This window comes from Gopherus flavomarginatus, chromosome 6 (assembly GCF_025201925.1).
Source record: "Gopherus flavomarginatus isolate rGopFla2 chromosome 6, rGopFla2.mat.asm, whole genome shotgun sequence".
In the NCBI taxonomy this organism is placed as follows: domain Eukaryota; kingdom Metazoa; phylum Chordata; order Testudines; family Testudinidae; genus Gopherus; species Gopherus flavomarginatus.
The window spans coordinates 68,831,543-68,853,105 of record NC_066622.1 but is presented as its reverse complement, the minus strand read 5'-3'; the positions used below and the strand labels follow the sequence as shown (position 1 = coordinate 68,853,105).

Sequence of the window (21,563 nt, the reverse complement as noted above, 5' to 3'; positions counted from 1 at the left end):
ATGTATATAATGTTTCAGCTGGCACCAAGCCGATGAGGAACGTTTAACCTGATGGGTCCAGAGAGAGGATGATTTCATGATAGTTTGGGCAGTTTGACAGGGATTCAGTTTATGATTAATTGTCATGCTCTGTCAGTGGGTATACAAGAGCAAACAGAGATTATATACCAATAAAGGTTCAAAGGAATTCATTCCTAGTGTGACAGCTCCAGTCACCATTGTTAGTTCAGAGCTTATCTTGTTAACTCAGAGGAACTCAGAGCTCCTAATGGCTAATTGCTTGCACCCCCTTTTGCTGTGTAGAATATAAAAACTGAGGAGTTTGAAATACAAAGCAACCCCCTGTTAGAACCCAGAATAATTGCTGCACTCTGCAATGGAACCTCTGGGAGTAACAACTGTTTTCTTGGTTATTTGTGTTTCTTGCCTTCTTTTCCTTTCAGCATGGAGAAAGATGTCTGGAAGCGGGAAGCTGCCTCCTGGCCCTGTTGCTTTTCCCATCATAGGGAACACGCTGCAACTGCATGCGAAGAATTTACCCCAACATATAGATGAGGTAAAGGTGCTTTCATGGTATCAGTTGCTTGGTTGTAGGTGGACATTAAGCAGAGCCTGGCTTAAGCCTAGGCTGGTGGCAATTCCACATCAACTCAAATTTCTGACGGATTATTTCACAAAACAATCAATCTTAGATGCTAGATCAGAGGTCGGCAACCGATGGCACGCGAGCCAATTTTTAAGGGCACGCGGCTGCCTGCTGGGACTCCGCGTGTCATTAAAAATCGTGCCGACGCTGCAAGCCGCGGGGTCCGTGGTCCCGCGCCGGAGCGCTGGCCTAGCGCAGCTAGCAGCCGGCCCGTCCCCCGCCTTCCCCAGGGCGCTGCCGCCGCCCGCGCAGCGTTCTAGGGGCTGGGGCTGCGCGCTCCCGCGGGGCAGCGTTTGGCTCCGTGGGGAGGGAAAGACGGTCCCCGCTCACCCGGAGCCCGGCTGCCGCGCGCTTAGCGCTCTGAGGGGCGGAGCGGAGCAGAGCAGGGATGCGCGCTGGAGCAGCGGCAGCGGCAGGGCTCCGGATGAGCGAGGAGCAGGGCCGGCTCCAGGCCATGGCGCGCAAAGCACGTGCTTGGGGCGGCGCGCCGCGCGGGGCGCTCTGCCGGCTCCCACCGGAGCCGCGGGACCATCGGACCCGCCGCAGAAACGCCTGCGGCAGGTCCACCGGAGCCGCGGGACCGGCGAGCGGCAGAGCGCCCCCCGCGGCGGGCCGCAGTGCTTGGGGCGGCGAAATTGCTCCAGCCGGCCCTGGCGAGGAGCCTCATGGTAAGGGGGCCAGCTCGGGGGCTGGGACGGGGGGTCACGGGACAGGGAGCAGGATGGGGGGGTTAATATACTGGGGGCTGGATAGGGGTGGGGGTCTCTGGAGGGGGCAGTCAGGGAGCAGGGGGGGTTGGATGGGGCATATGAGTCCCGGGGTCTCTTTGGGGGGTGGATAGGGGTCAGGGCAGTCAGGGGACAGGGAGCAAAGAGGGTCCTGGGGGAGCAGTTAGGGTGGGGGGGTCTCTGGAGGGGGTGGTCGGGGACAAGGAGCTGGGGGGGTTGGATGAGTCAAGAGTTCTGGGTGGACTGCCAGGAGGTGGGGGTGTGGAGAGGGGTTGGGGCAGGCAGGGAGCAGGGGAGTGTTGTATGGGTCCAGAGTTCTGGGGATCCTGTCAGGGGGCGGGGAGCGATTAGATAGGCATGGGAGTCTAGGGGGTCTGTCTGAGTGTGGGGGTGTGGATAAGGGTTGGAGCAGTCAGGGGACAGGTAGGGGGTACAGTCTTGGGGGGGCAGTCAGGAGATAAGGGGTAGGGAGGCTTAGATAGGGGGTGGGGTCCCAGGAGGGGGTAGTCAGGACAAGGAGCGGGGGGGGTTGAGGATTCTGGGGGTGCAGTCACCCAGCCCTCTGCCCTGAGCCCTGATCCCACCCCCCACACCCCCAGCCCTGTGCCCTGAGCCCTGCACACCCCCAGGCCCCTGCCCTGAGCCCTGTACCACCCAGCCCTCTGTTGACTCCTTGACCCCTTCCCATGACCCCAGCTCTGACTGGCACCCCCACACGTTCCCAGCCCCCCTGCCCTGACACCTTCATCCCCCTTACATGCCCCCAGCCCTCTGCCCTGACTCTTGCACACTTCCACATCCCCAGCCCCCCCGCCCCACATCCCATGCACCCTGCACATCCCCACCCCCACCCTGAGCACCAAACTGGAGCCCCTGCACCCTCACTCACATTCCCACCTGTACCCCTCAGACCACATTGTAGCTGCCCAGGTAAGTGCCCCCACACCCAAACCTCTTGCCCCAACCCTGAGCCCCCTCCTTCATTTTTAGCTCCTGGCCAGACCCATCACCCCCAGCCCTGTGCTCGATCCACTCCAATTCTCAGCTCAGTGCAGAGAGAGGAAGAGAATGGGCCAGAACCAGGGAGAAGGAAGGTACCCACTGTATGTGGGCAGGGCTGGGACCCCAAACCGGTAGTGGGCTGAGCGGGTCCGGCAGCCAGGATCCCGGCTGGCAGGAGCCGGAGAGTGGAACCCCTGAGCGTCAGTGAGCTGAGCCGCTCAGCCCACTGCTGGTCTAGGGTCCCGGCCACCAGCCCCACACAGCCCGCTGCCAGTCTGGGGTTCTGGCTGCCAGATCCTTCCCAGCTGGGGTCCTGGCCACAGGCCCCACTTAGCCCACTGCCGGCCCAGGTGAACGGAACCCCAGACCAGCAGCACGCTGAGTGAGTCGGTGGCGTAAGATCAACATTTTAATTTAATTTTAAATGAAGCTTCTTAAACATTTTTAAAACTTTCTTTTACAATACAACACTAGTTTAGTTATATAATATATAGACTTGTCGAGAGACATTCTAAAAAACATTAAAATGTATGACTATCACACGAAACCTTAAATTAGAGTGAATAAATGAAGACTCGGCACACCACTTCTGAAAGGCTGCCGACCTCTGTGCTAGATGTAAATGGCTGGTGATAATATATTGCTCATATTAGAGGGGGTCTTATTCACAGCTAGTCCAGAGTGCTCCCCCACCCCTGCAGCTGCACTGCAATGAGTATGAGTTATCACAGGGTGCAGAAAGTGGTCTAGTAGGTTAAGTAAGGAAATGGCAATCAGGTGCCTTGCGTTCTATTCTTACCTCTGCTACAGACTCCAGGTGTGCTCTTGGGCGTGTCACTTAACCCCATCTGTGCCTTAATTTTCCCATCTGTAAAATTGCTCTAATGATATTTGCCTGCATCACAAAAGGATGGTAAGGCAGAAACTGCAGCTCAGGTTTGAAGAAATGGTATTGTAGTGTTGCATGTTCTGGCATTTTAGCGAGCTCTGCAAACACAGCCTGGGATTGGACAGACAGGTTTGATTTGTTCCTTCTCGCAAATCATCTCAAATAATGAGGATTGTACAGGGAAAATTCTGCCCTCAGTTACAGCTGTTCATCCTCATTGTCTTCACATCATGCACTAGATACAGATGTGTTTGTCCATTGATTTGCATAGGTGTAATCAATTGGAACTTGAATAATAATTCTGTTGGTGATATAAAAGGGGAAACAGAATCTCACTTCTGTCTGTCTTTGGCTCTGCAGGGCCAACAGAAGTAAAATGAAGGGAAACGCTCTCTTGCTATTGTCAGATCAGCTGCCATGACTGAATAAACACAGGCAGCATTTCTGTGGAGTTAAAAGTGTCATTTTTACATAGAGCTCAAGATCAACATTGAAAGGCCCGGTATTAATGCAGTCTGCTCTTATAATGAGATACTTGTATAACACAGACAGAATTATCTTGGGAGCACTCAGACACACATCTGTAGGGAAAAATGTTTTTAAAATATGAGGATGACAAAGTGAAGCATCGAAAAGTCAGGAAGTCCCAGATCCTCCAAGATATGTAGGTATGTAACTCATTGAAATCCATGGAGTTAGGCTCCTAAATACCTTGGAGGATCTGGGCTGAAATGGCCAACTCTGGATGATGATCAGTAGTAAAACCTGCCTAGCATTAGCTCAGTGGCATGAGAGCAATTCGTCAGTTTATAATTTGATCTTCTCAAATTCTTATCCTAAATAAGTGGATCTAAGTTAAAATTTATTGGTCTTTGTGCTAATCTTTTACAGCTCAGTGAAAAGTACGGCTCCATTTTCACAATATACTTAGGCTCAGAATGGGTTGTTGTGCTATATGGATATGAGACTATGAAGGAATCTCTGATTGGTCTCGGGGAGGAGTTCAGTGGAAGAGGAAGTATGCCATTATTTGAAAAAATGGCCTAGGAACCAGGTACATTTTGAATAACTTACAGCATATAGAGCTGATGTTCTATGTATGGGGAGAACACAGTTGAGAAAAGTTTCAATAATGGAGTAGTAAAAATTGGATAAATAGTCTTGGTGCAGGAAAGAGCTCATTCTCCATTGCACCACTGGTTTACTGACCTGAATGGTTCCTAGCATATCACTACAGGTTTTTGAGAGGTAACAACCAGGCCAATCTACTTTACAAGGTGCAGACTAAAACCAAGAGGAGGGCTGCACTGGCAAAAAGGGTCAGAACAAACCATGAATTCCTATCCTCTTCCTCCCCTGCCCTCACTAACTAGGTAGAGTCCATGAGCAGAGAAGGATTTTTTTTTATCCTTTCATGATAAAAAGTGAGGGAGTAATAAATATGGAAATGCGAAGATGTTCTTTTCGGGAAGTCCTTTATCTCCTTTATTCATTAAGTGAAGTATAGTTATCTTACTATCACAGTGACTGTGAAAACAACCTTCAGCATAGTTATTTGATTACACAGAAAAAAACTATGTGAAAGGAACATTATTAAGGTTGTAAAGTCAAGCACTCAGAAGTTAGGAAATGCTAGAATTAAGATTTCAGAGCAGTAGCCATGTTAGATTGTATCAGCAAAAACAACAAGGAGTCCTTGTGGCACCTTGGAGACTAACAAATTTATTTGGGCTAGAACCCACTTGATCAGATGCATGAAGTGGAAAATACAGGAGCAGTATAAATACATGAAAAGATGTGATATAATGGTCAATTAACACCTTTGCAGTGGTAGGATAATGGGGGGGGGGGTTAGTAGTCAGTAGGATGTCTTATAAATTGTTGCAGTGGGCCGTAAAAACAGTGTCTCTGTTAAGTGTGAAACTCTTTTGTAGTCTGTGCCACCTTGTTTTTAGCTTGGACACTATAATTAACTGCTGCAGACCAGAGGAAGAGCTCGGTGCAGCTCAAAAGCTTGTCCCTTCCACCACCATACGTTGATCCAATAAAAGATATTACCTCACCTACCTTGTCTTTGTCATGTCCGGGGTCCAGCGAGGCGACAGCAATGCTGAGAACAGTAATTACAATGTAGCTGTAATGTCATCTCCATAGTAGAAAACGGGCACAATATCAGTTAAACTGAAGTTGAACCTTTGGCTCACCAATGTTTGGGTATTTTTCAAATAGGCGAACTGAATCTGGCCCTCCCTCCTTTCATTTCTGTTCTCTTCCCTTTTCCAGGTATTGTTTTCAGTAATGGGGAGCGGTGGAAGAAGCTCCGTCGATTTGCCCTCAATAATCTGAGAAATTTTGGGATGAGGAAGAAAAGCATTGAGGCGCGTATCCAGGAGGAAACCCATTTTTTGGTGGAAATGCTCAGAAACACACACGGTGGGGATTGTTTCATGTCTGTTGGAAATTGAGGAGTCAAAGACTCTTGTCTTTCTATTTTTCATGACATTTAGTTCAAACGTCTTATAACTCAAGTCACTAATTGCACATATAACAACCTGTGTTAATGTAATGGGAAAGGATGGGTGAAATGTTCCAGAGATGACCATTTCTGGCTGTTTCTTTCTCACATTTTCTCCCGTTATCTATGATCAATGAGCAAATGGAAGATATTTGTTTAGAGTGTGTAGATGCAAACACAGTGAGCCATGTTAGAGCGGGTTAGTTCCAGTGTGTTGGATTAACAAGACACCCAGGCCTTCAGTTCGTGGCTTCTCATTTTTTTTTCTCAGCTAGACGTCTGATACACATTTGGCACCTCCCTTCTATAGTGATGGACTCCCACAGGAATGTTTGAAATCACTGTGAACATTTACATGACGCTCATTCTTTCCTACATTATTCCTCTTCATTCCTTGCGGAAAATAGGGCCTTCCCTGGGGCCTTCCATCTTTGCCAGTCTCTTACTGCAATCTTAGCTTCTTCCAGTGTCAATTTGATAACTAACAATTCTGCGTATATTGTGCATGTTCATGTTATTCATGGTCTACCTTATTGCTTCTTGCCGTGGGGGTTCCAGTCCAATGCCTGTCTTATTATATTATTCCAGTCTTTTGTCCATGTATGTTCTAGCCAGCTGCATTCCAGAATTTCCTGTTCCATCAGTTTTTGTTTAATCTTTCTCCATAGTTCATTTGTGATATTGAGGACTTGTCTACAGCAGCTGTTTATAAGAACTTGGAGTATAGGTAATAAGGTTTCAATACGTCTCCACATTTCAGCATGATATAGTAACACTGTCTTTACAATGGTGCTAAATGTTTGAAGTTTAGTTGGGAAGGTAAGATTTGTATTTCTCCAGATTGGATTTAGAGATACAAGGACATGTCTGGCTTTTGCTGTTCTGTCTTTAATGTCTTTGTCTGTTGCACCAGTTGTATTTGATATTTCATATTTCTCAGCAGAATCTCAGAGCTTTTCTGTGTCAATACCAGTGGCTCTCTTAAATAATTATTTATATTCCAGTAACGTCTAACATTCTCAGGTGATATTGGGGATCCTTTGTGTATGGATTTTTGGAACAATTGGTTTGAGACAATCCCTGCCCCAAGCAGCGTACATCTTAAATGGACATGAATGAAATCAGTGGAAGAAATGAATGATTTTCCCTGCTATTTTAGAGACAGGAAACTGAGACCTATGCCAGTGTCTTAGCCACAAGGTCATCTGCCTCTTGCAATATTTAATGCAACATTAAGGGCTAAATTAAAGTTGGCTCTGCCCATCTGGGAGAATTGTGAATGGGAGAGGAGAATGCACTGAGACCCTTCCCCACCCATGGTACAGGCAGAAGAGAGAGCCACTTTACTGCTGGTTCTGCTGCTTGTGCGCTTTGAGCCAAGGGGCAGCTATTGCTGTTGGGAATGAGTCAAAGAGAATCAACGGGTGAGGGACATGAGCAGGGATCTGGTGCATGAAGAAAATGCTGCTTCTGGATGTTCCCCATAGCACTGTTGTCATAAAGAGATGGTTAAGGGTTAATATCTCTTTTACCTGTAAAGGGTTAAGAAGCTCAGTAAATCTGGCTGACGCCTGACCAGAGGACCAATAGGGGGACAAGATACTTTCAAATCTTGGTGGAGAGAAGTCTTTGTTTGTACTTTTTGTTTTGTTCGTTGTTCGCTCTCGGGACTGAGAGGAATGGGACATCATTCCAGGTTTCCCAATTTTTCTGAATCAGTCTTTCATGTTTCAAAATTGTAAGTAATAGCCAGGCAAGGCGGATTAGTCTTATATTTGTTTTCTCAACTTGTAAAGGTTTCTTTTGCTGGAAGGATTTTTTTACCTCTGTTTGCTGTAACTTGGAATCTAAGGCTGGGGGCTGGGGTGTCCCTCTAGTCTATATGAATCGGAGTATCCTGTAAAGCATTTTCCATCCTGATTTTACAGAGATAATTTTTACCTTTTTTCTTTCTTCAATTAAAAGCTTTCTCTTTAAGAACCTGATTGATTTTTCCTTGTTTTAAGATCCAAGGAATTGGGTCTGAACTCACCAGGGACTGGTGGGGGGGAAAGGATGGAGGATGGTTATTTCCTCCTTGTTTTAAGATCCAAGGAGTTTGGATCGGTGTAAAGCCTCTCAAGGCAACCCTGGGAGGGAAAAGAAGGGAGATGGTTAATTTCTCCTTTTTTTAAGACCCAAGGGGTTTGGGTCTAGGTTCCCCAGGGAGGGTTTTGAGGGAACAGAAAGTGTGCCAGACACCAAGACCTAAGCTAGTAATTATGCTTAGAAGTGTTCATGCAGGTCCCCACTTCTTGTACTCTAAAGTTCAAAGTGGGGAAAAATCCTTGACAACGGTACTCTCAGGTCAGAGGGGTGAACTCTTGCCCATAATTCCCAGGAATGTTGTGCTGGTCTCTCTGATGCTGCAGCCCCAGGTTAGCTCTCAGTTACCAGCCGTGTGTGTTCCTTGTGCTTTTGAGGAAAGAGCTTCCGTTTCAGGTTCTCAAGATGTCACTGGTGAGGCAGTGAGAAATTCAGCCTCTCTAGCTGCGTTAGCTGAGCTGTGGGACCTGCTTAGCGCACTCTGAAGGCGGAAAGCAGACCATCCCCCCTGCTGTTGTGCTAGGAGCCTTTATTCCTTCCCTAGCACAACAACTGTGTATTTGCACTGTATGGCCCTGGCTGGCAGTGCCAAGGGGAGATTGCTGTGCTCTGGGAGTTAGTGATGATGCTACAACAACAGAAGCAGTGGCTCAGGCAGAGCCCTCTGAGCAGGATCCTGTTGTGAAAGGGTTGAGATCCTTTCTGTGAAATGGACCCCAAGACAGACATACAGGCGTCACTCAGAGAGGCACTGATGCTCCCTGGTCAGATCAGAGTGTGCCAAGCAGAGAGCAGACAGAGTGAAAACTGACCAGCAGCAGAAAAAGTAGCAAGTGTTTAATTTAGAGTGTGAGAGGTAAGGGGGGGGGGGATTGGGGCAGGCCTAACCCATCCTCCCCAGGGAATATTGCTGTCAGCCCCACCTTGAGTCTTTCCCTGTGGTTGGAGATCCACAACATCTCCATGCTGGCAGTGACTCTGATGCGGAGGCTGAAGACACTAAATTAAAATTGACTCTTTTTAGTTTTGTTTTGCTCCAGGGCAACCCTTTGACCCCACCCTCTTCCTCACCCATGCCGTCTCCAATGTCATCTGCTCGATCATCTTTGGGGACCGGTTTGACTATGAAGATAAGAAGTTTGTGACTTTAATAAATATCATAGAGGAAAATGGCAAGCTCCAGCGCTCTCCCTGGACAGCGGTATGATCAGGGGGTTATTCCATTCTTCTCCTTTATACTGGGCAGGGGCAGAGATTTTGTTTCTTTAACTACACCTCTACCCTGATATAACCCTGTCCTTGTGAGCCAAAACATCTTACTGTGTTATATCAAACTTGCTATGATCCGCCAGAGCACACAGCTCCGCCCCCTGGAGTGCAGTTTTACCATGTTATATCTGAATTTGTGTTATATCGGGTCGTGTTATATCAGAGTGGAGGTGTATTAATTTTCATTAAACAACTGTTATTTCATATTCCCAAAACGGTCTCCTACTCCTCATTACGCTTCTGCTACTACCAAACTGACCCTCCACCTTCTTTCCATGGGTTGTTTAAATTCCCTGACAAAACACTTCATTAACTCAGAATTAAGTTTGCTCGAGGACATTCTCTATCAACACAATTGGTAAAAATCAAGGAAATCACCAATAAAAACACTGATATCAACATCAATATCAAAACATGCCCTAGCAGTTTTGCAATGTGATAGGTGAATGTGATCACATTCTTCACCTCCAAAGTAAACTTCCTTTCACTTCCAGTTCACACCACACACACACACACCCCTTTCCCGAAAACCTCACCAATTGCACAATGAAGACTTAAACTCTCTGCTGGCATATCCCAGTCAAAATAAATGGAGTTACACCACAAGAGAGAATTTAACCGTTTAACTGTCACATCAGGAAGTCTAAAGTGTATTTTCCTTTTAAAGTCTATAATGGTTTATTGCTGCCTAAGAAAATCTGTGATCAGAGCTAAGGTTGGACACTTGAGTGCAGGGCCAGCTCCAGGGGTTTTGCCACCCCAAGCAGCCAAAAAAAAAAAAAGCCACAATCATGATCTGTGGCAATTCAGCAGGAGGTCCTTTGCTCCAAGCAGGAGTGAGGGACCCGTCGCCGAAAAGCTGAAAGTGCTGCCCCACTCTGGAGGGGCCGCCCCAAGCACCTGCTTGATAAGCAGGTGCCTGGAACCGGCCCTGCTTGAGTGGGTTTTTTTGTTTTGTTTTTTCCCCCCAAGAAAAGGATGTGTATAGTAGGAGTGGTTTTATGTTGGAAGAAATGAAGTGTGTCTTAGCTGATATAACTGAATGTCTTTGATGGGGTCCCTGGGGTGCAACCTGGAACTGTGGTACTGCCGAACCTCTGTCCCTCCAACCTGAGATCCCTCTCACCTGTGATGCCATGAGAAGCTGCAAACCTGTGGCAGGTACTTACACAGCAATCCACAGACAAGGACATATCTAGCTGTGTTACATGAATGCTTCTCCCAGCCACTCATGAACTAACAATAGCAAGGCTCCAGCCAATTCCCACCAGCTCCCCAGCCTTTCTTTCTCCTTGCCCTGGTCAGAAGCCTGACCAATATACGTTTATAACCTAGTGTGCCCCTCCCTCAATGTGCAGAGGGCATGCACCAGTTTTTGTTTCTGAGCAGATTTCTCAAGCACTTCAACCAAAACCCACTGTTTTAGGTAAAATATAAAACAGATTTATTAACTACAGAAAGAGATGGATTTTAAGCGATTATAAATGGTAGGCATAAAGGATAGAGATGGTTACCAAAAATATAAAAATGAGCCCACAATCTAAGTTCTAGAAACTAATCAGGAGTTGAATTAAGCAGGGTCTCACCCTGATAGGTAGTCCAAGCAGGTTAGAGATCTTTAATACACAGTTTGGAATTCTCCTCCAGCCCAGGGCCACCTCCCCAGTTCAAAGTCTTTGTCCTCCAGATGTGTTTCCAGATGTTGAGTTGTGGGAGGAAAGGGGCCAAAATATGTGGCCACCGTTCCCTCTTTTATATCCTTAGTCCCTGTGCTTAGAAGACACTTGTCTCAGCATGTCCTGGGCAGCTTCCAGAATCCCTTGGTTGAGGATCTTGCTGGAGTGGTATTGTGTAACGGGGTCCAGTAGTCCCCATTGTGTGGTGCTTGTGCAACTGTCCTTGAAGTGTAAATGCCTTGATTACAAGTCTCCTGCTTATTAATGTTCACTGGGTACACTCTGTCCTCAAGTACCCTCCTGTGAGTGGTTTGCTTTCTTTGTATATATTTCAGTAACAACCGTACAGCAAAATCTCATAACTTGATCCACACTAATGGCATGCACATTTGGATAGAAAAATGTGTTTCAGCAGATCATGATTTTTCATATATCTTGCAGGATATGCTTTGCATTAAACATATTATAATTATATGAGAGTGATGAATATGGGGTTCCAGGGTTTTACTTAGGGGTACAGAGTGCCACAATGTCACTGCAGTGTTTGTGAGGAATTTATGTATGTTGGGTAGTCTGATTTAGTAGAGTTTGCAATGTTCTGTTGAATCCATTTTGATAAAAAGGTGCCACAGAAGTATTGTATTGTGCTGGTGTAGGGAGTCATTTGAGTGAACGCTATGATTATCTGTTGGGTCCAGATAAATCCAGCTGTGTTTTTTCTTTCACCCTTTACAGCTGTACAATTTTTTCCCGACTCTCATGGATTACATACCTGGGCCTCACCACAAGCTATTTAAAAATGCTCAGGAGTTCAGAAGATTTGTTCTGGAGAGAGTGAATATGCACAAAGAGTCTCTGGATCCCAGCTGCCCTCGAGACTTTATCGATGCTTTCTTCATCAAAATGGAAGAGGTATGTGAGGGAAGTAGCCCTTCCCCTTTACTGTGGAGTGGGTTGTATGTATCGTTGGGATTAATTTGTTAAGCAATAACAGAGTACATGGCTTTGGAGAAGACCTGAGGGGGACACACGGTCTCTGCCCAAGGAACATCCATTATAATGGTTAAGCTCTGCTCTCCTCCTTCATGTAGAGGAAAAAAATCACCTTATTGGACAGAAAAGGCCCAATGCACCACAGTAATGATGCTGAAATCTCAAGTGCAATCAGCCATACGGGTGGGATCTTTATAATGATCAGAGGTGGGTCATCTGTTGGGTAGAAGAAAATGTATATGAATATCTGAATATATTCTACAGTTTCACTGTCAAGAACCAAAAATCTTCACCAAATCTATTTACAGGAGTGAAAGAATGGCCAGTCAGACTTTAATGTGGGAAGTTTGGTACAAAGCACAGTAGAATTATTTGTTGCTGGAACGGGGACAACCAGCGTCACTATGAATTTTGGGCTCCTGATTCTTCTGAAATACCCAGAAATAGAAGGTACCACCATTACAACGGACATTACTTGTCCCCATATTGACAGTCTGAGCAAAGGGTCCAAAAGGCTGAATGGGCCATTCTGATTGAATTCATCTCTCAAATCCAGATCAGTATTGAGGCTCCCATGCGGGGGGGAGGAATTAATGCCGTGGGAGCCTCTGCTGTCACTGACCGTGCAGTTCCTGTGCTGTGAGTCACAGGTACTTTCACACTTCAGGCATGTGAAATGGCAATGTCATTGTATCTTCAGATTTAGTCAGTTTGTCAGTGTCAGGATTGTGTAAGGTTCTAAATCGAAGCTCTGCCAGTGCTAGAGACTACTATGCACAGAGCAGTCAGGTGCAGGGTAAATTCCCACCTCATGAGCTTCCTCCATCTGCACAATGATGATTGACTTTGGTGGGGAAAGGTTTAGGACCAATCTCTTGCTGAGCAGTTGGTTATATGCACTTGTGGTAACATCCCATTATGTCTAGTTTGTATCATAACTGGGTATGAGTAAAATCACTGCATTGGAATTATATTATTGCATTTTGTCATAGCTGCCATGATCAGTAGCTTCTGTAACACCAAACTGACCAGTTTGGTTATAATCCCAATTTGCATACAGTGTGACACAATGGTGGGCAAATCTCTGTGAATTCTGTTCTTTATCATTATTGTTAAACCTCATTAATCTGATGACAGAGAAAGTTCATGAAGAGATTGACCTTGTGATTGGCCGAAGCCAAAGCCCCTGCATGGCGGATCGAAGCCAGATACCCTACACAGATGCTGTGATACATGAAATCCAGAGATACATCAATCTTGTCCCATTAGGTTTGCCACATGCCGTGACTAGAGATGTTTATCTCAAACAGTACTTTATTCCCAAGGTCAGTTCTCAATGTGTCTGTGAAGGGTCAAGTTCTTTTACCTTTTTCTCTTTTTAATGTTGAGTTATTCACTATAAAAATGCTTCAACTAGATTGTGTGGTGACTGGCTGTTTTTGCTGATTTATCAATAACGTACCAGTTATTACTGAATCTTTTCAAACCTTTGCATGAACAGAAGAGCAGTTTGCAATCTGCAGGCTGGCCTTTCATTCCAGGACAGGGTTTCACATTGTAGATGAGAAATAGGGAATAACTTTTGCAATGGTACTCAGCTAAGCTTTTGATACCAAACTAGTGTGTGCAAATATTCTTCTTTCTATTTTGAGGCCAAAGGGATTTTGTTTCTCGGGAAATTTCTTGGCACAGTTAGTTCAAAAACAAAACAACATAGCAAATGTGAATGAGCAATGACTGAATAAGTTCAAAAAGTTTTGGAACCCTCTTCACCTCTGCTTAGTTCTGAACTGAATTAGACTTGGATTTATATTAAACAGACTAACAGGTTCTAAGGCCGGAAGGATCATTCTGATAGCTTAGTCTGACTTCCTATTTAACACGGGCCATGGAACTTGTTCAAGAGCAGATCTTTTTAAAATAAAAACAAAAAACATCCAATCTTGATTTTAAAATTGTCAGTGATGGAGAATCCTTCACGTCACTGGGTAAATTGTTCTGATGGGTAATTACTCTGACTGTTAAAAAGTTCCACCTTATTTCTACTATGAAATTGTCTAGCTTTGGCTTCCAGCCAGTGGATGATACATCTCTCTCTGCTAGGCTGAAGAGCCCATTATTAAATATTTGTTCCCCATGTAGGTATCTACAGACTGTGATCAAGTCACCCCTTAACTTTCTCTTTGTTAAACTAAATAGATTGAGCTCCTTGAGCATATCACCATGTCATGAACATACAGCTAAGGGTAGCATAAAATCCCTCCTTTTCCTATAAAGTGTTAAGAAGTTCAAATAACCTGGTTGGCATCTGACCAAAAGGACCAATAAGGGGAGAAGGTCCTTTCAAATCTGTGGGGGAAGATTTTTGTTTTGTGCTCTCCTTGTGTGTTCTTTCTGGGACAGCAAGGAACCAGGGCAGGGAAAATACATTTAGTAAAGCCATACTTGAACTAAGCATCTAAGATTACACATTGTAAGTAATAGGATGGAAATGCATTAGATTATTTTATGTTTGTGAATTTTCCCTAGGCTAAGAGGGACACTTATTCCTTTTTTGTTTGTGGTAACTTTAAAGTTTTGCCTAGAGGGGAATCCTCTGTGTTCTTGAATCTGATTAAAATCAGGATGGAAGGTAATTTTATATGGTACAGAGGTGATTCTTTTACTTTTTCTTTATAATAAAGTTCTGCTTTTAAGAACCTGATTGTTTTTTAGTGTCCTGAAAACCCAAAGGGCTGGTCTGTGCTCACCTAGTTTGCTCTCAAGCCTCCCCAGGAAAGGGGGTGAAGGGGCTTGGGGGGATATTTTGGGTAAACAGGAACTCCAAGTGATCCTTTTCCTAAATATTTATCTAACTCACTTAGTGGCAGCGATGCCGTTCCAAGGACGAGGAAGAATTTGTGCTTGGGGAAGTTTTTAGCCTAAGCTGGTAGAGTAAGCTTAGGGGGTCTTTCATGCGGGTCCCCACATCTGTACCCTAGAGTTCAGAGTGGGGAGGGAACCCTGACACACCATAAGGCATGCTTTCTAATCATTTGAGTTGTGGGCACCAGAACTAAACACAGTATTCCGACAGCGGTCTCCCCAGTGCCAAATATAGAGGTAAAATAACCTTGCTACACCTACTCGAGATTCCCCTCTTTCTGCATCCCAGCATAGTATTAGCTTATTTGGCTACAGCATTACACTAGGAGCTCATGTTTAGCTGATAATCCACCACAACCTGCAACTCTTTTTAAGAATCATTACTCTACTTGGGTAGAGGCCACATCCTGTAAGTTTGGCTTAACTTCTTTCTTCCCAGATGTGTACACTTACATTTAGCTGTATTAAAATACATATTGTGTGCTTACACCCATTTTACCAAGCTAGCTATATTGCTCTGAATCAATGACCTGTTCTCTTCATTATGTACCACGCCTCCTATTTCTGTGTCTTCTGCAAACTTTATCAATGATGATTTTGTGGTTTTTTTTTTCCTTCAAGTCATTGATAAAAATATTTAATAACATAGGGCCAACAGCCAGTCCCTGCAGACCCCACCAAAAACAGACCCACTCACTGACAATTTCCTATTGACAATTAAATGTTGAACCCTATCAGTTAACCAGTTTTCAATCCATCTAATTTGTACCATATTAATTTTGTATTGTTCTGTTTTTAATCAGTGTCATGTGATACCAAGTCATGCCTTACAGAAGCCAAAGTATATTAGGTTGTCACTACTACCCTTATTAACCACCCTTCTAATTTAATCGAAGAATGATAATGAGTTTGTGTGACAGAATTTATTTTCCATAACCCCATGTTGATTTGCATTAATAACATTACCCTCCTTTTGTTCTTTGTTAATCTAGTCCCATAAAATCCATTCCATTATCTTGCCTGAGATCAATGTGAGGCTGATAAGCCAGTGATTACCCAGGTCATCCTGTTCTGTTTTTTTTTTTTTTTTGTTAGTTTAAATGGGCACAGCATTAGTTTTCTTCCAGTCATCAAGAACTTCATCACTGTTTGAAAACTTATTGTAAATGAACATTAATGGTACAGCAAGCTCCTCGGCCAATTCTTTAAAAACTCTCAAATGCAAGTTATTTGAACCCACTGGTTTCAAAATGTCTAACCTTAGTAGCTTCTGCTTAATATCCTCCAAAGATACTAGTGGACAGAGATATAAGGCCAAAAGGGACCATTGTGATCATTTAGTCTGACCTCCTGTATAACGTAGGCCGTAGAACTTTCCCAAAATAATTCCTTTGATGTAGCTTCTCTCTCACTTGCAGGGGTATGTTACAAGATCTAATATACTGAATAATAATTAAATTTAGCTCCTGTATCTCAGAGCACTTTACGAAGAGGAGATAGTATCACTATCCCCAATTTACAGATGCAGTAACAAGAGGTCTGAGACTGAAAGTGACTTTCCTAAAGTCACTCAATGTATCCTAGCTCTGCCAGTGAGTAGTACAAAGAGTGGACTGTAGTTCAGTGGGCATAACTGTGCTCATAAAATTTTAAGATTTCTGCTTCTGGTTGAAAGCATGACATTCAGGGCATGCAAGGAAATGAAGAAAAACAAAGATGGATCCCACACTCCAGCTCAGTGAATTTTGGGGGCTTCTCTCTTTTGGATAGTATCCACTTTAACTCTTTTGTTTTTGTTTTTTTGTTTTTCCTGCATTTGCTAATTCAGGGCACCATGATATTCCCTGCACTGAAGTCAGTTCTATATGACAGAAGGGAATTCCCAAACCCAGAGCAATTTAACCCAGGACATTTCTTGGATGAAAATGGTGCCTTTAAGAAAAGTGACTTCTTCATGCCTTTTTCTGCAGGTAAAAAGTTGTTTTTATTTCAGGGCCCAGACTGTCTTCTAGCTTTGCCTTCAACTTTCTAGCGGCTCTCAGACTGTTTAGTGCAGAGTGTTATCAGGTATCCCATGAAGCAGAGTCTCTCACGCTGGCAAAGCATCTATCAATCTTTAAAGAGTGTCACTTCCTACTCGTCTGAAGTGAAATTTTTTACTAGGTATACAATCCCCGCTCTTCGCTGGAGAGATATTGTAGAAATGCAGGGCTGGAAGGACCTCGAGAGGCCATCAAGTCCAGCCCCCTGCACTGATGCAGGATCACATAAATCTACACCATCCCTGACAGTTGTTTGTCCAGCGTGTTCTTAAAATCTTCCAAGAATAGAGATTTCACAATTTCCCTTGGAAGCCTGTTCCAGAGTTTTTAATTACCATTAGAGTTAGAAAAATTTTGTTAATATGCAACCTAAATCTCCCTTGCTGCATATTAAGCATATTACTTGTCATACCTTCAGCGGACAAGGAGAACAATTGATTCCTGTCCTCTTTCAACAGCCCTTAACATATTTGAAGACTGTTATCAGGTCCCCCCTCAAACATCTTTCTCAAAACTAAACATGGCCAGTTCTGTTAACCATTTCTCAGAGGTCAGGTTTTCTAAACCTTTGATCATTTTTGTTGCTGTCCTCAGGACACACACTAATTTATCCACGTTTCCTAAACTGAATCGCAGAATTGGAGAGGGTACTCCAGCTGAGACCTCACCAGTGCTGAGCAGAGTGGGATAATTGCCACCGTGTCTTTTATATATAACACTCCTGTTAATACACCCCAGACAGGGCTGGAGTAACCACTAGGCAAACAAGGCAGCCATCTAGGGTGCTAAGATTTGAAGGTGCCAAAAAGCAGTGACCCACAATTTTTTTTACATACAGTGGAGTCACATCTTACATGGGGTTAGGGTCTAAGGTCAGCACATAAGAGGAAAATCACGTATAGTGAAAATTACCTAAAGTACAGTACACACAATATGCACTGTATACACTAGAACAGGGATCCTCAGCCTACGGCATGTGTGCCAATTTTTATTTCAATGGCAGGCTGCGGGTCCCAGCCACCGCTGAGCCCACTGCCAGCCTGGTGTTCTGTTCACTCAGCTGGCAGCAGGCTGAGTGGGGCTGGCAGCAGGCTGAGCAGGTGTGTGGCTGGTAAACCTAGACTGGCAGCGGGGTCTGGGGATCCATCCGCTAGCTCCTGCCAGCTGGGGTCCCAGCTGCTGGCCTTGCTCAGCCTGCTGCTAGCCAGAGTCCCAGCCGCCGGCCCCACTCAGCTCACTCAGCCCACTGCCAGCCGGAGTCCCAGCAGACAGCTCCGCTCAGCCCTCTGCCAGCCCTGCTCAGCCCGCTGTCAGCTGAGTGAATGGATCCCAGGCCAGCAGCGGGCTCAGCGGTGGCTGGGACCAGCAGCCTGCCATTAAAAAAGAATCAGCTCGCGTGCCCCCTTTGGTTCATCTGCCATAGGTTGAAGACTCCTGTTCTAGTGTATTACTGTGTGTACTGTAGTTTATGGTAATTTTCACTATACGTGATTTTCCTCTTACGTGCTGACCTTAGAACCTAACCCCTGCATAAGATGTAACTCCACTGTATTCATTTTTGAAAGTTTATAATAAGCGATGCTCCAGGGGAGGGAGTGGGACGGAGGGAACAAGGTAGAAGTTTTGCCTAGGGCGCAAAACATCCTTGCACCGGCCCTGATTTTTAGCCTTTTTTTTGCAACTGCATCACCTGGTTGACTTGAATTGAATTTGAGATCCACTATAACCTCCCTGGATTGTTTTCATCAGTTCTGTTGCTTAGCCAGTTATCCCCTATTTTATAGTTGTGCATTATGATAGTGCAAATATAAGCATACTCTCCACTCCATTATCCAAGTCATTAATCAAAATATTGACTAGTATTAAACACAGGAAAGGCCCTTCTGTGACCCCATTTTATACACCCTCACAGTTGAAAGCAAACCACTGCTGGCTACTCTCTGAATATGTTTTTTTTCAACCAGTTCTGAACCCACCTTAAAGTAATTTATCTAGACCACATTTCCCTAGCTCGCTTATGAGACTGTCATGTGAGTCTCTGCCAAAAGCCAAAATATATCACATCTACTGCTCCTCCTCTGTTTTCTAGGCAAGTAACCCTGTTAAAAAAGGAAATCAGGATGGTTTGGCATGATTTGCTCTTGACAAATCCATGCTGGCTATTCCTCATAATCCTATTCTTTTCTGGGTACTTACCAATTGATTGTTTAATTTGTTCCTGTATTTTTCCAGGCTGACTGGTTGACAATTCCTCAGGTCCTCTTTGTTCCCCTTGTTAAAGCTAGGTACTATGTTTTTTCCATTGCCAGTCTTCTGGGACCTCACCCATCCTCCATGAGCTCTCGAAGTTAATTGCTAAGAGTTTGCTTCACCTAGTTCCTTAAATTCATTGGGCCTTGCTGACTTGACTACATCTAACTGATCTGAATATTCTTTAACCTGTTCTCCCCCTAATTTGGAGTGTGTTTCTTTCCTTTTCTTGTTAGTATTAATTGTGTTGGGTGTCTGGTCACCTTTTTACCTTTCCAATGAAGACTGAAGCAGAATGGGCATTAAGTACCTCAGCTGTTTTGATGTCATCCAGGGGCTACTTAACTTCTCTACTTGACTCCAAGCAACTGGGTCTCTCTGCCACTCTGTTAAGTGCCTTTCAGCCTTCTTCCTCCATCCTGCTATTCAGGACATCCACACCTCTCTACCTGTTACTTCTCCCCTGCTACTCTGTCACCACCACGTCACTCCCCCAGAATACTGTTTAGCCTATTTGGGAAATGTGGGGTTTGAGAAACAAATTATCCATCTTCCCACCCTTCATCCCCAACTGCCTTTTTAAAATGGCAATATAAGGAACTCAGTTCTTCAAATGATCTGTGAATTGCTTCTTAAATGCCCGCAAACTTTCTTACTGTCCTGAACTCTGAGACACAGCCATTATCCTCCATGCACTTATCTTGAATTACTCTGTGCATCTAATTTTAATACTGAGATTTTGCTTCCATAATAACCGTATTTAAAATGTGCTGCAAAGAAAGATCTCCAGCATCAACTCAAAATTCCTTTTTCATTGCAGGAAAGCGGATTTGCGTAGGAGAGGGTCTGGCTCGGATGGAGCTATTTTTGGTACTGACAACGATTTTGCAGAACTTTACCTTGAAACCTGTCATTGACCCCAAAGACACTGATATAACTCCAGAGTCGAGTTTTGTGTCAAATGCACCAAAATCATTCCAGCTCTGTGTTCTTCCTCGATAAAGACAATGAAAAGTCACCTCAATACCTTAGACCTGTGCATTTGTTTGATTGTTTTTTATTCTGAACTCATTAATACGGGGACAGAAATGAACTCTTTGTCTTCAAAGAGAAAGATCAACTCCTAGTTTTTTATGTAACTTCAATTTAACAATTATATGTTGTATCAAAAATTAACCATAAAATTGACTCAAAACCCATGCAGAATAACTGTGTACTGGTCTCATACAGGCTCAGGTGTGAAGAGAAGCTGGGTATGTTTTCACTTCATTTGTGGTGTAGCTGACAATTATAGAAACTTCTTTAGGCATCTGTAAGGCTTTATTGACAGTTAGTAACAGTATCCAGCCCTTGTTCTCTGACCAGCCAATGAGAATAAATTGTGATGATGTAATGCTTTTGGCTCAATATCCTACTTTGATAGGCAGAGTTTCTGTGGCTTCAGACTGAACTAGGGTTCTCCCTCCCCTGCTTGTTCATGGAATTTAAACTAAGCACACTGTTAATAAAGTTGGTCCTCGTTAATTTTCCAACTCACATCAACACTTCTGTATATTTATGTAGTTTTGTGATGCATATTCCAGACCTGGGGCCAAGCGAGGAGGTGCAGATTTCTTCACCAAATAGTCGTTGAGCCAACAAGACACGGCACCATTTTAAATTTGTTATTGGGCAGGACATGGTAGTGAGGACCTCATGGAACAAGTGGTTGTAGGGGACAACCTTGGTTCTAGTGATCATGAGCTAATTCAGTGTAAACTAAATGGGCAGAAAAACAAAAATAAATCTTTGCAACTAAGGCCCTTGATTTCAAAAGAGCTATATTTAAAAGCATAAGAGAATTAGTTAGGGAGGTGGATTGTACTGAAGAACTTAAGGATTTGAATGTGGAGAAAGCTTGGAATTAGTTTCTGCAACTTTGATTTAACGTATCTGAAGTCTGCATCCCAAGCAAGGGGGTAAAAATTGCTAGGAAGGGCTCCAGACGAAGCTGGATGAACAGGCATCTCAAACTGATGATTCAGAGAAAGCAGAAAGCCTGCAAGGAATGAAAGATTTGGATCAGCAAGGAAAGCTACCTCTTGGAGGTCAGAAAGTGTAGGGATAAAGTGAGAACTGCCAAAAGCTAATCAGCGTTGTAGCTTGCAAAGAACATTAAAACCAATAGTAAACATTTTTTTTATCTATATAAATAATTAAGAAAGGAGGAGTGGGACTGCAAAGCACTGAAGATCGGGTGGTGAATGAAGATAATCTAGGCATAGTCCAGAATTTATACAATTATTGTGCCTCAGTTTTTAATAAGTGTAATGAAAAGCTAAGGGGTAGTGGCAGGGTAGCGAATGGGAATGAGGATATGGAAGTAGAAATTACCACAACCAAGGTGGAAGTCAAACTCAGACAACTTACTGGGATTAATCAGGGGACCCAGATAATTTTCATCCAAGAATATTAAAGGCACTGGCACATGAAATTGCAAGCCCAGTAACAAGGATTTTTAATGATTCTGTAAACTCAGAAGTCATATCCTAGGACTGGGCAATTGTTAATAAAGTACTTATGTCATGGTATAATTCCCCACTCTGAACCTTAGCGTCCAAAAG

General features: G+C 44.2%; 1 pseudogene; it reads left to right on the top strand.

Annotated features, from left to right (window-relative positions):
• Positions 1-376: 376 nt before the first annotated feature.
• LOC127054206 (cytochrome P450 2H2-like) lies at positions 377-19,962 on the top strand (annotated as a pseudogene).
• The last annotated feature ends 1,601 nt before the right edge of the window (positions 19,963-21,563 follow it).